The sequence below is a fragment of the Cavia porcellus genome, unplaced genomic scaffold, assembly GCF_034190915.1.
Source record: "Cavia porcellus strain 051 isolate PalLab524CR breed Dunkin Hartley unplaced genomic scaffold, mCavPor4.1 scaffold_1, whole genome shotgun sequence".
Taxonomy (NCBI): domain Eukaryota; kingdom Metazoa; phylum Chordata; class Mammalia; order Rodentia; family Caviidae; genus Cavia; species Cavia porcellus.
The window spans coordinates 6,758,050-6,775,477 of NW_026947484.1; positions in this window are offsets into that span (position 1 = coordinate 6,758,050).

Consider the following 17,428-nt stretch of genomic DNA (forward strand, 5'->3'; position numbering starts at 1 on the left):
ACCACCCCGTGATGTTTTTCTCACGCCTCTTAGTGAATGTAACGTAACACACACCCACACAATGCGCACCACCCCGTGGTGTTTTTCTCACTCCTACTAGTGAATGTAATGTAACACACACCCATACAATGCGCACCACCCCGTCATGTTTTTCTCACTCCTACTAGTGAATGTAATGTAACACACACCCATACAATGCGCACCACCCCGTGAAGTTTTTCTGACTCCTACTAGTGAATGTAATGTAACACACACCCATACAATGCGCACCACCCCGTGATGTTTTTCTCACTCCTACTAGTGAATGTAATGTAACACACACCCATACAATGCGCACCACCCCGTGATGATTTTCTCACTCCTACTAGTGAATGTAATGTAACACACACCCATACAATGCGCACCACCCCATGATGTTTTTCTCACTCCTCTTAGTGAATGTAACGTAACACACACCCGTACAATGCCCACCACCCCGTGATGTTTTTCTCACTCCTACTAGTGAATGTAACGTAACACACACCCGTACAATGCGCACCACGCCGTGATGTTTTTCTCACTCCTCTTAGTGAATCTAATGTAACACACAGCCATACAATGCGCACCACCCCGTGATGTTTTTCTCATTCCTACTAGTGAATCTAATGTAACACACACCCATACAATGCGCACCACCCCGTGATGTTTTTCTCACTCATACTAGTGAATGAAATGTAACACACACCCATACAATGCGCACCACCCCGTGATGTTTTTCTCACTCCTACTAGTGAATGTAATGTAACACACACCCATACAATGCGCACCACCCTGTGATGTTTTTCTCACTCCTACTAGTGAATGTAATGTAACACACACCCATACAATGCGCACCATCCCGTGATGTTTTTCTCACTCCTTCTAGTGAATGTAATGTAACACACACCCATACAATGCGTACCACCCCGTGATGTATTTCTCACTCCTACTAGTGAATGTAAGGTAACACACAGCCATACAATGCGCACCACCCGTGATGTATTTCTCACTCCTACTAGTGAATGTAATGTAACACACACCCATACAATGCGCACCACCCCGTGATGTTTTTCTCACTCCTACTGGTGACTCTAATGGAACACACACCAATACAATGCGCACCACCCCGTGATGTTTTTCTCACTCCTAATAGTGAATGTAATGTAACACACACCCATACAATGCGCACCACCCCGTGATGTTTTTCTCACTCCTACTAGTGAATGTAATGTAACACACACCCATACAATGCGCACCACCCCGTGATGTTTTTCTCACTCCTACTAGTGAATGTAATGTAACACACACCCATACAATGCGCAACACCCCGTGATGTTTTTCTCACTCCTACTAGTGAATCTAATGTAACACACACCCATACAATGCGCACCACCCCGTGATGTTTTTCTCACTCCTACTAGTGAATGTAATGTAACACACACCCATACAATGCGCACCACCCTGTGATGTTTTTCTCACTCCTGCTAGTGAATGTAATGTAACACACACCCATACAATGCGCACCACCCCGTGATGTTTTTCTCACTCCTACTAGTGAATCTAATGTAACACACACCCATACAATGCGCACCACCCCGCAATGTTTTTCAGAAACCTATCCTACATTGCCACTGCATGTTCCCTGACCTCCCCATGCTGACCACCTCGTGGTGCTTTTCTCCATCCTACATTGCCACTCACTGCCTATTCTAATTCAGACCCTCCAATTCACACAACCCCGTGATGTTTTTCTCACTCCTAGTAGTGAATGTAATGTAACACACACCCATACAATGCGCACCACCCCGCGATGTTTTTCAGAAACCTATCCTACATTGCCACTGCATGTTCCCTGACCTCCCCATGCTGACCACCCCGTGGTGCTTTTCTCCATTCTACATTGCCACTCACTACCTATCCTAATTCAAACCCTCCGATTCACACCACCCCGTGATGTTTTTCTCACTCCTACTAGTGAATGTAATGTAACACACACCCATACAATGCGCACCACCCCGTGATGTTTTTCTCACTCCTACTAGTGAATCTAATGTAACACACACCCATACAATGCGCACCACCCCGCGATGTTTTTCAGAAACCTATCCTACATTGCCACTGCATGTTCCCTGACCTCCCCATGCTGACCAACCCGTGGTGCTTTTCTCCATCCTACATTGCCACGCACTGCCTATTCTAATTCAGACCCTCCAATTCACACCACCCCGTGATGTTTTTCTCACTCCTAGTAGTGAATGTAATGTAACACACACCCATACAATGCGCACCACCCCGTGATGTTTTTCTCACTCCTACTAGTGAATGTAATGTAACACACACCCACACAATGCGCACCACCCCGTGATGTTTTTCTCACTCCTACTATTGAATGTAATGTAACACACACCCATACAATGTGCACCACCCCGTGATGTTTTTCTCACTCCTACTAGTGAATGTAATGTAACACACACCCATACAATGCGCACCACCCCGTGAAGTTTTTCTCACTCCTACTAGTGAATGTAATGTAACACACACCCATACAATGCGCACCACCCCGTGATGTTTTTCTCACTCCTACTAGCGAATGTAATGTAACACACACCCATACAATGCGCACCACCCCGTGATGTTTTTCTCACTCCTACTAGTGAATGTAATGTAACACACACCCATACAATGCGCACCACCCCGTGATGTTTTTCTCACTCCTACTAGCGAATGTAATGTAACACACACCCATACAATGCGCACCACCCCGTGATGTTTTTCTCACTCCTACTAGTGAATGTAATGTAACACACACCCATACAATGCGCACCACCCCGTGATGTTTTTCTCACTCCTACTAGTGAATGTAATGTAACACACACCCATACAATGCGCACCACCCCGTGATGTTTTTCTCACTCCTCTTAGTGAATGTAACGTAACACACACCCGTACAATGCCCACCACCCCGTGATGTTTTTCTCACTCCTACTAGTGAATGTAACGTAACACACACCCGTACAATCCGCACCACCCCGTGATGTTTTTCTCACTCATACTAATGAATGTAATGTAACACACACCCATACAATGCGCACCACCCCGTGATGTTTTTCTCACTCCTAATAGTGAATCTAATGTAACACACACCCATACAATGCGCACCACCCCGTGATGTTTTTCTCACTCCTACTAGTGAATGTAATGTAACACACACCCATACAATGCGCACCACCCCGTGATGTATTTCTCACTCCTACTAGTGAATGTAATGTAACACACACCCATACAATGCGCACCACCCCGTGATGTTTTTCTCACTCCTACTGGTGACTCTAATGGAACACACACCAATACAATGCGCACCACCCCGTGATGTTTTTCTCACTCCTACTAGTGAATGTAATGTAACACACACCCATACAATGCGCACCACCCCGTGATGTTTTTCTCACTCCTACTAGTGAATGTAATGTAACACACACCCATACAATGCGCACCACCCCGTGATGTTTTTCTCACTCCTACTAGTGAATGTAATGTAACACACACCCATACAATGCGCACCACCCCGTGATGTTTTTCTCACTCCTACTAGTGAATCTAATGTAACACACACCCATACAATGCGCACCACCCCGTGATGTTTTTCTCACTCCTACTAGTGAATGTAATGTAACACACACCCATACAATGCGCACCACCCCGTGATGTTTTTCTCACTCCTACTAGTGAATGTAATGTAACACACACCCATAAAATGCGCACCACCCTGTGATGTTTTTCTCACTCCTACTAGTGAATGTAATGTAACACACACCCATACAATGCGCACCACCCCGTGATGTTTTTCTCACTCCTACTAGTGAATCTAATGTAACACACACCCATACAATGCGCACCACCCCGCAATGTTTTTCAGAAACCTATCCTACATTGCCACTGCATGTTCCCTGACCTCCCCATGCTGACCACCTCGTGGTGCTTTTCTCCATCCTACATTGCCACTCACTGCCTATTCTAATTCACACCCTCCAATTCACACAACTCCGTGATGTTTTTCTCACTCCTAGTAGTGAATGTAATGTAACACACACCCATACAATGCGCACCACCCCGTGATGTTTTTCTCACTCCTACTTGTGAATGTAAGGTAACACACACCCATACAATGCGCACCACCCCGTGATGTTTTTCTCACTCCTCTTAGTGAATCTAATGTAACACACAGCCATACAATGCGCACCACCCCGTGATGTTTTTCTCACTCCTACTAGTGAATCTAATGTAACACACACCCATACAATGCGCACCACCCCGTGATGTTTTTCTCACTCCTACTAGTGAATCTAATGTAACACACACCCATACAATGCACACGACCCCGTGATGTTTTTCTCACTCCTACTAGTGAATGTAATGTAACACACACCCATACAATGCGCACCACCCCGCGATGTTTTTCAGAAACCTATCCTACATTGCCACTGCATGTTCCCTGACCTCCCCATGCTGACCACCTCGTGGTGCTTTTCTCCATCCTACATTGCCACTCACAGCCTATTCTAATTCAGACCCTCCAATTCACACAACCCCGTGACGTTTTTCTCACTCCTAGTAGTGAATGTAATGTAACACACACCCATACAATGCGCACCACCCCGTGATGTTTTTCTCACTCCTACTTGTGAATGTAATGTAACACACACCCATACAATGCGCACCACCCCGTGATGTTTTTCTCACTCCTCTTAGTGAATCTAATGTAACACACAGCCATACAATGCGCACCACCCCGTGATGTTTTTCTCACTCCTACTAGTGAATCTAATGTAACACACACCCATACAATGCGCACCACCCCGTGATGTTTTTGTCACTCCTACTAGTGAATCTAATGTAACACACACCCATACAATGCGCACGACCCCGTGATGTTTTTCTCACTCCTACTAGTGAATGTAATGTAACACACACCCATACAATGCGCACCATCCCGTGATGTTTTTCTCACTCCTACTAGTGAATGTAATGTAACACACACCCATACAATGCGCACCACCCCGTGATGTTTTTCTCACTCCTACTAGTGAATGTAATGTAACACACACCCATACAATGCGCACCACCCCGTGATGTTTTTCTCACTCCTACTAGTGAATCTAAAATAACACACACCCATACAATGCGCACCACCCCGTGATGTTTTTCTCACTCCTAATAGTGAATGTAATGTAACACACACCCATAAAATGCGTACCATCCCGTGATGTTTTTCTCACTCCTACTAGTGAATGTAATGTAACACACACCCATACAATGCGCACCACCCCGTGATGTTTTTCTCACTCCTACTAGTGAATCTAATGTAACACACACCCATACAATGCGCACCACCCCGTGATGTTTTTCTCACTCCTACTAGTGAATGTAATGTAACACGCACCCATACAATGCGCACCACCCCGTGATGTTTTTCTCACTCCTACTAGTGAATGTAATGTAACACACACCCATACAATGCGCACCACCCCGTGATGTTTTTCTCACTCCTACTAGTGAATCTAAAATAACACACACCCATACAATGCGCACCACCCCGTGATGTTTTTCTCACTCCTACTAGTGAATGTAATGTAACACACACCCATACAATGCGCACCACCCCGTGATGTTTTTCTCACTCCTACTAGTGAATCTAATGTAACACACACCCATACAATGCGCACCACCCCGCAATGTTTTTCAGAAACCTATCCTACATTGCCACTGCATGTTCCCTGACCTCCCCATGCTGACCACCCCGTGGTGCTTTTCTCCATCCTACATTGCCACGCACTGCCTATTCTAATTCAGACCCTCCAATTCACACCACCCCGTGATGTTTTTCTCACTCCTAGTAGTGAATGTAATGTAACACACACCCATACAATGCGCACCACCCCGTGTTTTTCTCACTCCTACTAGTGAATGTAATGTAACACACACCCATACAATGCGCACCACCCCGTGATGTTTTTCTCACTCCTACTAGTGAATGTAATGTAACACACACCCATAGAATGCGCACCACCCAGTGATGTTTTTCTCACTCCTACTAGTGAATGTAATGTAACACACACCCATACAATGCGCACCACCCCGTGATGTTTTTCTCACTTCTACTAGTGAATGTAATGTAACACACACCCATACAATGCGCACCACCCCGTGATGTTTTTCTCACTCCTACTAGTGAATGTAATGTAACACACACCCATACAATTCGCACCACCCCGTGATGTTTTTCTCACTCCTACTAGTGAATGTAATGTAACACACACCCATACAATGCGCACCACCCCGTGATGTTTTTCTCACTCCTACTAGTGAATGTAATGTAACACACACCCATACAATGCGCACCACCCCGTGATGTTTTTCTCACTCCTACTAGTGAATGTAATGTAACACACACCCATACAATGCGCACCACCCCGTGATGTTTTTCTCACTCCTCTTAGTGAATGTAACGTAACACACACCCATACAATGCCCACCACCCCGTGATGTTTTTCTGACTCCTACTAGTGAATGTAACGTAACACACACCCATAAAATGCGCACCACCCCGTGATGTTTTTCTCACTCCTCTTAGTGAATCTAATGTAACACACAGCCATACAATGCGCACCACCCCGTGATGTTTTTCTCATTCCTACTAGTGAATGTAATGTAACACACACCCATACAATGCGCACCACCCCGTGATGTTTTTCTCACTCATACTAGTGAATGTAATGTAACACACACCCATACAATGCGCACCACCCCGTGATGTTTTTCTCACTCCTACTAGTGAATGTAATGTAACACACACCCATACAATGCGCACCACCCTGTGATGTTTTTCTCACGCCTACTAGTGAATGTAATGTAACACACACCCATACAATGCGCTCCATCCCGTGATGTTTTTCTCACTCCTTCTAGTGAATGTAATGTAACACACACCCATACAATGCGCACCACCCCGTGATGTTTTTCTCATTCCTACTAGTGAATGTGATGTAACACACACCCATAAAATGCGCACCACCCCGTGATGTATTTCTCACTCCTACTAGTGAATGTAATGTAACACACACCCATACAATGCGCACCACCCCGTGATGTTTTTCTCACTCCTACTAGTGACTCTAATGGAACACACACCCATACAATTCGCACCACCCCGTGATGTTTTTCTCACTCCTACTAGTGAATGTAATGTAACACACACCCATACAATGCGCACCACCCCGTGATGTTTTTCGCACTCCTAGTAGTGAATGTCATGTAACACACACCCATACAATGCGCACCACCCCGTGATGTTTTTCTCACTCCTACTAGTGAATGTAATGTAACACACACCCATACAATGCGCACCACCCCGTGATGTTTTTCTCACTCCTAGTAGTGAATGTAATGTAACACACACCCATACAATGCGCACCACCCCGTGATGTTTTTCTCACTCCTACTAGTGAATGTAATGTAACACACACCCATACAATGCGCACCACCCCGTGATGTTTTTCTCACTCCTACTAGTGAATGTAATGTAACACACACCCATACAATGCGCACCACCCCGTGATGTTTTTCTCACTCCTACTAGTGAATGTAATGTAACACACACCCAAACAATGCGCACCACCCCGTGATGTTTTTCTCACTCCTAGTAGTGAATGTAATGTAACACACACCCATACAATGCGCACCACCCCGTGATGTTTTTCTCACTCCTACTAGTGAATGTAATGTAACACACACCCATACAATGCGCTCCATCCCGTGATGTTTTTCTCACTCCTTCTAGTGAATGTAATGTAACACACACCCATACAATGCGCACCACCCCGTGATGTTTTTCTCATTCCTACTAGTGAATGTGATGTAACACACACCCATGAAATGCGCACCACCCCGTGATGTATTTCTCACTCCTACTAGTGAATGTAATGTAACACACACCCATACAATGCGCACCACCCCGTGATGTTTTTCTCACTCCTACTAGTGACTCTAATGGAACACACACCCATACAATTCGCACCACCCCGTGATGTTTTTCTCACTCCTACTAGTGAATGTAATGTAACACACACCCATACAATGCGCACCACCCCGTGATGTTTTTCGCACTCCTAGTAGTGAATGTCATGTAACACACACCCATACAATGCGCACCACCCCGTGATGTTTTTCTCACTCCTACTAGTGAATGTAATGTAACACACACCCATACAATGCGCACCACCCCGTGATGTTTTTCTCACTCCTAGTAGTGAATGTAATGTAACACACACCCATACAATGCGCACCACCCCGTGATGTTTTTCTCACTCCTACTAGTGAATCTAATGTAACACACACCCATACAATGCGCACCACCCCGTGATGTTTTTCTCACTCCTACTAGTGAATGTAATGTAACACACACCCATACAATGCGCACCACCCCGTGATGTTTTTCTCACTCCTACTAGTGAATGTAATGTAACACACACCCATACAATGCGCACCACCCCGTGATGTTTTTCTCACTCCTACTAGTGAATCTAATGTAACACACACCCATACAATGCGCACCACCCCGCAATGTTTTTCAGAAACCTATCCTACATTGCCACTGCATGTTCCCTGACCTCCCCATGCTGACCACCCCGTGGTGATTTTCTCCATCCTACATTGCCACTCACTGCCTATTTTAATTCAGACCCTCCAATTCACACCACCCCGTGATGTTTTTCTCACTCCTAGTAGTGAATGTAATGTAACACACACCCATACAATGCGCACCACCCCGTGATGTTTTTCTCACTCCTACTAGTGAATGTAATGTAACACACACCCATACAATGCGCACCACCCCGTGATGTTTTTCTCACTCCTACTAGTGAATGTAATGTAACACACACCCATACAATGCGCACCACCCCGTGATGTTTTTCTCACTCCTACTAGTGAATCTAATGTAACACACACCCATACAATGCGCACCACCCCGTGATGTTTTTCTCACTCCTACTAGTGAATCTAATGTAACACACACCCATACAATGCGCACCAACCCGTGATGTTTTTCTCACTCCTACTAGTGAATGTAATGTAACACACACCCATACAATGTGCACCACACCGTGATGTTTTTCTCACTCCTACTAGTGAATGTAATGTAACACACACCCATACAATGCGCACCACCCCGTGATGTTTTTCTCACTCCTACTAGTGAATGTAATGTAACACACACCCATACAATGCGCACCACCCCGTGATGTTTTTCTCACTCCTCTTAGTGAATCTAATGTAACACACAGCCATACAATGCGCACCACCCCGTGATGTTTTTCTCACTCCTACTAGTGAATCTAATGTAACACACACCCATACAATGCGCACCACCCCGTGATGTTTTTCTCACTCCTACTAGTGAATGTAATGTAACACACACCCATACAATGCGCACCACCCCGTGATGTTTTTCTCACTCCTACTAGTGAATGTAATGTAACACACACCCATACAATGCGCACCACCCCGTGATGTTTTTCTCACTCCTACTAGTGAATGTAATGTAACACACACCCATACAATGCGCACCACCCCGTGATGTTTTTCTCACTCCTCTTAGTGAATCTAATGTAACACACAGCCATACAATGCGCACCATCCCGTGATGTTTTTCTCACTCCTACTAGTGAATCTAATGTAACACACACCCATACAATGCGCACCACCCCGTGATGTTTTTCTCACTCCTACTAGTGAATGTAATGTAACACACACCCAAACAATGCGCACCACCCCGTGATGTTTTTCTCACTCCTAGTAGTGAATGTAATGTAACACACACCCATACAATGCGCACCACCCCGTGATGTTTTTCTCACTCCTCTTAGTGAATCTAATGTAACACACAGCCATACAATGCGCACCATCCCGTGATGTTTTTCTCACTCCTACTAGTGAATCTAATGTAACACACACCCATACAATGCGCACCACCCCGTGATGTTTTTCTCACTCCTACTAGTGAATGTAATGTAACACACACCCATACAATGCGCACCACCCCGTGATGTTATTCTCACTCCTACTAGTGAATCTAATGTAACACACACCCATACAATGCGCACCACCCCGCGATGTTTTTCAGAAACCTATCCTACATTGCCACTGCATGTTCCCTGACCTCCCCATGCTGACCACCCCGTGGTGCTTTTCTCCATCCTACATTGCCACGCACTGCCTATTCTAATTCAGACCCTGCAATTCACACCACCCCGTGATGTTTTTCTCACTCCTAGTAGTGAATGTAATGTAACACACACCCATACAATGCGCACCACCCCGTTTTTTTCTCACTCCTACCAGTGAATGTAATGTAACACACACCCATACAATGCGCACCACCCCGTGATGTTTTTCTCACTCCTACTAGTGAATGTAATGTAACACACACCCATACAATGCGCACCACCCAGTGATGTTTTTCTCACTCCTACTAGTGAATGTAATGTAACACACACCCATACAATGCGCACCACCCCGTGATGTTTTTCTCACTCCTACTAGTGAATGTAATGTAACACACACCCATACAATGTGCACCACCCCGTGATGTTTTTCTCACTCCTACTAGTGAATGTAATGTAACACACACCCATACAATGCGCACCACCCCGTGATGTTTTTCTCACTCCTACTAGTGAATGTAATGTAACACACACCCATACAATGCGCACCACCCCGTGATGTTTTTCTCACTCCTACTAGTGAATGTAATGTAACACACACCCATACAATGCGCACCACCCCGTGATGTTTTTCTCACTCCTACTAGTGAATGTAATGTAACACACACCCATACAATGCGCACCACCCCGTGATGTTTTTCTCACTCCTACTAGTGAATCTAATGTAACACAAACCCATACAATGCGCACCACCCCGTGATGTTTTTCTCACTCCTACTAGTGAATGTAATGTAACACACACCCATACAATGCGCACCACCCCGTGATGTTTTTCTCACTCCTACTAGTGAATGTAATGTAACACACACCCATACAATGCGCACCACCCCGTGATGTTTTTCTCACTCCTACTAGTGAATCTAATGTAACACACACCCATACAATGCGCACCACCCCGCAATGTTTTTCAGAAACCTATCCTACATTGCCACTGCATGTTCCCTGACCTCCCCATGCTGACCACCCCGTGGTGATTTTCTCCATCCTACATTGCCACTCACTGCCTATTCTAATTCAGACCCTCCAATTCACACCACCCCGTGATGTTTTTCTCACTCCTACTAGTGAATGTAATGTAACACACACCCATACAATGCGCACCTCTCCGTGATGTTTTTCTCACTCCTACTAGTGAATGTAATGTAACACACACCCATACAATGTGCACCACCCCGTGATGTTTTTCTCACTCCTACTAGTGAATCTAATGTAACACACACCCATACAATGCGCACCACCCCGTGATGTTTTTCTCACTCCTACTAGTGAATCTAATGTAACACACACCCATACAATGCGCACCACCCCGTGATGTTTTTCTCACTCCTACTAGTGAATCTAATGTAACACACACCCATACAATGCGCACCACCCCGTGATGTTTTTCTCACTCCTACTAGTGAATGTAATGTAACACACACCCATACAATGCGCACCACCCCGTGATGTTTTTCTCACTCCTACTAGTGAATGTAATGTAACACACACCCATACAATGCGCACCACCCCGTGATGTTTTTCTCACTCCTACTAGTGAATGTAATGTAACACACACCCATACAATGCGCACCACCCCGTGATGTTTTTCTCACTCCTCTTAGTGAATCTAATGTAACACACAGCCATACAATGCGCACCACCCCGTGATGTTTTTCTCACTCCTACTAGTGAATCTAATGTAACACACACCCATACAATGCGCACCACCCCGTGATGTTTTTCTCACTCCTACTAGTGAATGTAATGTAACACACACCCATACAATGCGCACCACCCCGTGATGTTTTTCTCACTCCTACTAGTGAATGTTATGTAACACACACCCATACAATGCGCACCACCCCGTGATGTTTTTCTCACTCCTACTAGTGAATGTAATGTAACACACACCCATACAATGCGCACCACCCCGTGATGTTTTTCTCACTCCTCTTAGTGAATCTAATGTAACACAGAGCCATACAATTCGCACCATCCCGTGATGTTTTTCTCACTCCTACTAGTGAATCTAATGTAACACACACCCATACAATGCGCACCACCCCGTGATGTTTTTCTCACTCCTACTAGTGAATGTAATGTAACACACACCCAAACAATGCGCACCACCCCGTGATGTTTTTCTCACTCCTACTAGTGAATGTAATGTAACACACACCCATACAATGCGCACCACCCCGTGATGTTTTTCTCACTCCTACTAGTGAATGTAATGTAACACACACCCATACAATGCGCACCACCCCGTGATGTTTTTCTGACTCCTACTAGTGAATATAATGTAACACACACCCATACAATGCGTACCACCCCGTGATGTTTTTCTCACTCCTACTAGTGAATGCAATGTAACACACACCCATACAATGCGCACCACCCCGTGATGTTTTTTTCACTCCTACTAGTGACTCTAATGTAACACACACCCATACAATGCGCACCACCCCGTGATGTTTTTCTCACTCCTACTAGTGAATCTTATGTAACACACACCCATACAATGCGCACGACCCCGTGATGTTTTTCTCACTCCTACTAGTGAATGTAATGTAACACACACCCATACAATGCGCACCACCCCGTGATGTTTTTCTCACTCCTACTAGTGAATGTAATGTAACACACACCCATACAATGCGCACCACCCCGTGATGTTTTTCTCACTCCTACTAGTGACTCTAATGGAACACACACCCATACAATTCGCACCACCCCGTGATGTTTTTCTCACTCCTACTAGTGAATGTAATGTAACACACACCCATACAATGCGCACCACCCCGTGATGTTTTTCGCACTCCTAGTAGTGAATGTCATGTAACACACACCCATACAATGCGCACCACCCCGTGATGTTTTTCTCACTCCTACTAGTGAATGTAATGTAACACACACCCATACAATGCGCACCACCCCGCAATGTTTTTCAGAAACCTATTCTACATTGCCACTGCATGTTCCATGACCTCCCCATGCTGACCACCCCGTGGTGATTTTCTCCATCCTACATTGCCACTCACTGCCTATTCTAATTCAGACCCTCCAATTCACACCACCCCGTGATGTTTTTCTCACTCCTAGTAGTGAATGTAATGTAACACACACCCATACAATGCGCACCACCCCGTGATGTTTTTCTCACTCCTACTAGTGAATGTAATGTAACACACACCCATACAATGCGCACCACCCCGTGATGTTTTTCTCACTCCTACTAGTGAATGTAATGTAACACACACCCATACAATGCGCACCACCCCGTGATGTTTTTCTCACTCCTACTAGTGAATCTAATGTAACACACACCCATACAATGCGCACCACCCCGTGATGTTTTTCTCACTCCTACTAGTGAATCTAATATAACACACACCCATACAATGCGCACCACCCCGTGATGTTTTTCTCACTCCTACTAGTGAATGTAATGTAACACACACCCATACAATGCGCACCACCCCGTGATGTTTTTCTCACTCCTACTAGTGAATGTAATGTAACACACAGCCATACAATGCGCACCACCCCGTGATGTTTTTCTCACTCCTACTAGTGAATCTAATGTAACACACACCCATACAATGCGCACCAACCCGTGATGTTTTTCTCACTCCTACTAGTGAATGTAATGTAACACACACCCATACAATGCGCACCACCCCGTGATGTTTTTCTCACTCCTACTAGTGAATGTAATGTAACACACACCCATACAATGCGCACCACCCCGTGATGGTTTTCTCACTCCTACTAGTGAATGTAATGTAACACACACCCATACAATGCGCACCACCCCGTGATGTTTTTCTCACTCCTCTTAGTGAATCTAACGTAACACACAGCCATACAATGCACACCATCCCGTGATGTTTTTCTCACTCCTACTAGTGAATCTAATGTAACACACACCCATACAATGCGCACCACCCCGTGATGTTTTTCTCACTCCTACTAGTGAATGTAATGTAACACACACCCAAACAATGCGCACCACTTCGTGATGTTTTTCTCACTCCTACTAGTGAATGTAATGTAACACACACCCATACAATGCGCACCACCCCGTGATGTTTTTCTCAAACCTCTTAGTGAATCTAATGTAACACACAGCCATACAATGCGCACCATCCCGTGATGTTTTTCTCACTCCTACTAGTGAATCTAATGTAACACACACCCATACAATGCGCACCACCCCGTGATGTTTTTCTCACTCCTACTAGTGAATGTAATGTAACACACACCCATACAATGCGCAGCACACCGTGATGTTATTCTCACTCCTACTAGTGAATCTAATGTAACACACACCCATACAATGCGCACCACCCCGCGATGTTTTTCAGAAACCTATCCTACATTGCCACTGCATGTTCCCTGTCCTCCCCATGCTGACCACCCCGTGGTGCTTTTCTCCATCCTACATTGCCACGCACTGCCTATTCTAATTCAGACCCTCCAATTCACACCACCCCGTGATGTTTTTCTCACTCCTAGTAGTGAATGTAATGTAACACACACCCATACAATGCGCACCACCCCGTTTTTTTCTCACTCCTACTAGTGAATGTAATGTAACACACACCCATACAATGCGCACAACCCCGTGATGTTTTTCTCACTCCTACTAGTGAATGTAATGTAACACACACCCATACAATGCGCACCACCCAGTGATGTTTTTCTCACTCCTACTAGTGAATGTAATGTAACACACACCCATACAATGCGCACCACCCCGTGATGTTTTTCTCACTCCTACTAGTGAATGTAATGTAACACACACCCATACAATGCGCACCACCCCGTGATGTTTTTCTCACTCCTACTAGTGAATGTAATGTAACACACACCCATACAATGCGCACCACCCCGTGATGTTTTTCTCACTCCTACTAGTGATTGTAATGTAACACACACCCATACAATGCGCACCACCCCGTGATGTTTTTCTCACTCCTACTAGTGAATGTAATGTAACACACACCCATACAATGTGCACCACCCCGTGATGTTTTTCTCACTCCTACTAGTGAATGTAATGTAACACACACCCATACAATGCGCACCACCCCGTGATGTTTTTCTCACTCCTCTTAGTGAATGTAACGTAACACACACCCATACAATGCCCACCACCCCGTGATGTTTTTCTGACTCCTACTAGTGAATGTAACGTAACACACACCCATAAAATGCGCACCACCCCGTGATGTTTTTCTCACTCCTCTTAGTGAATCTAATGTAACACACAGCCATACAATGCGCACCACCCCGTGATGTTTTTCTCATTCCTACTAGTGAATCTAATGTAACACATACCCATACAATGCGCACCACCCCGTGATGTTTTTCTCACTCATACTAGTGAATGTAATGTAACACACACCCATACAATGCGCACCACCCCGTGATGTTTTTCTCACTCCTACTAGTGAATGTAATGTAACACACACCCATACAATGCGCACCACCCTGTGATGTTTTTCTCACTCCTACTAGTGAATGTAATGTAACACACACCCATACAATGCGCACCATCCCGTGATGTTTTTCTCACTCCTACTAGTGAATGTAATGTAACACACACCCATAAATGCGCACCACCCCGTGATGTTTTTCTCACTCCTACTAGTGAATGTAATGTAACACACACCCATACAATGCGCACCACCCCGTGATGTTTTTCTCACTCCTACTAGTGAATGTAATGTAACACACACCCATACAATGCGCACCACCCCGTGATGTTTTTCTCACTCCTACTAGTGAATGTAATGTAACACACACCCATACAATGCGCACCACCCCGTGATGTTTTTCTCACTCCTCTTAGTGAATCTAATGTAACACACAGCCATACAATGCGCACCACCCCGTGATGTTTTTCTCACTCCTACTAGTGAATCTAATGTAACACACACCCATACAATGCGCACCACCCCGTGATGTTTTTCTCACTCCTACTAGTGAATGTAATGTAACACACACCCATACAATGCGCACCACCCCGTGATGTTTTTCTCACTCCTACTAGTGAATGTTATGTAACACACACCCATACAATGCGCACCACCCCGTGATGTTTTTCTCACTCCTACTAGTGAATGTAATGTAACACACACCCATACAATGCGCACCACCCCGTGATGTCTTTCTCACTCCTCTTAGTGAATCTAATGTAACACACAGCCATACAATGCGCACCATCCCGTGATGTTTTTCTCACTCCTACTAGTGAATCTAATGTAACACACACCCATACAATGCGCACCACCCCGTGATGTTTTTCTCACTCCTACTAGTGAATGTAATGTAACACACACCCAAACAATGCGCACCACCCCGTGATGTTTTTCTCACTCCTACTAGTGAATGTAATGTAACACACACCCATACAATGCGCACCACCCCGTGATGTTTTTCTCACTCCTACTAGTGAATGTAATGTAACACACACCCATACAATGCGCACCACCCCGTGATGTTTTTCTGACTCCTACTAGTGAATGTAATGTAACACACACCCATACAATGCGTACCACCCCGTGATGTTTTTCTCTCTCCTACTAGTGAATGCAATGTAACACACACCCATACAATGCGCACCACCCCGTGATGTTTTTTTCACTCCTACTAGTGACTCTAACGTAACACACACCCATACAATGCGCACCACCCCGTGATGTTTTTCTCACTCCTACTAGTGAATCTTATGTAACACACACCCATACAATGCGCACGACCCCGTGATGTTTTTCTCACTCCTACTAGTGAATGTAATGTAACACACACCCATACAATGCGCACCACCCCGTGATGTTTTTCTCACTCCTACTAGTGAATGTAATGTAACACACACCCATACAATGCGCATCACCCCGTGATGTTTTTCTCACTCCTACTAGTGACTCTAATGGAACACACACCCATACAATTCGCACCACCCCGTGATGTTTTTCTCACTCCTACTAGTGAATGTAATGTAACACACACCCATACAATGCGCACCACCCCGTGATGTTTTTCGCACTCCTAGTAGTGAATGTCATGTAACACACACCCATACAATGCGCACCACCCCGTGATGTTTTTCTCACTCCTACTAGTGAATGTAATGTAACACACAC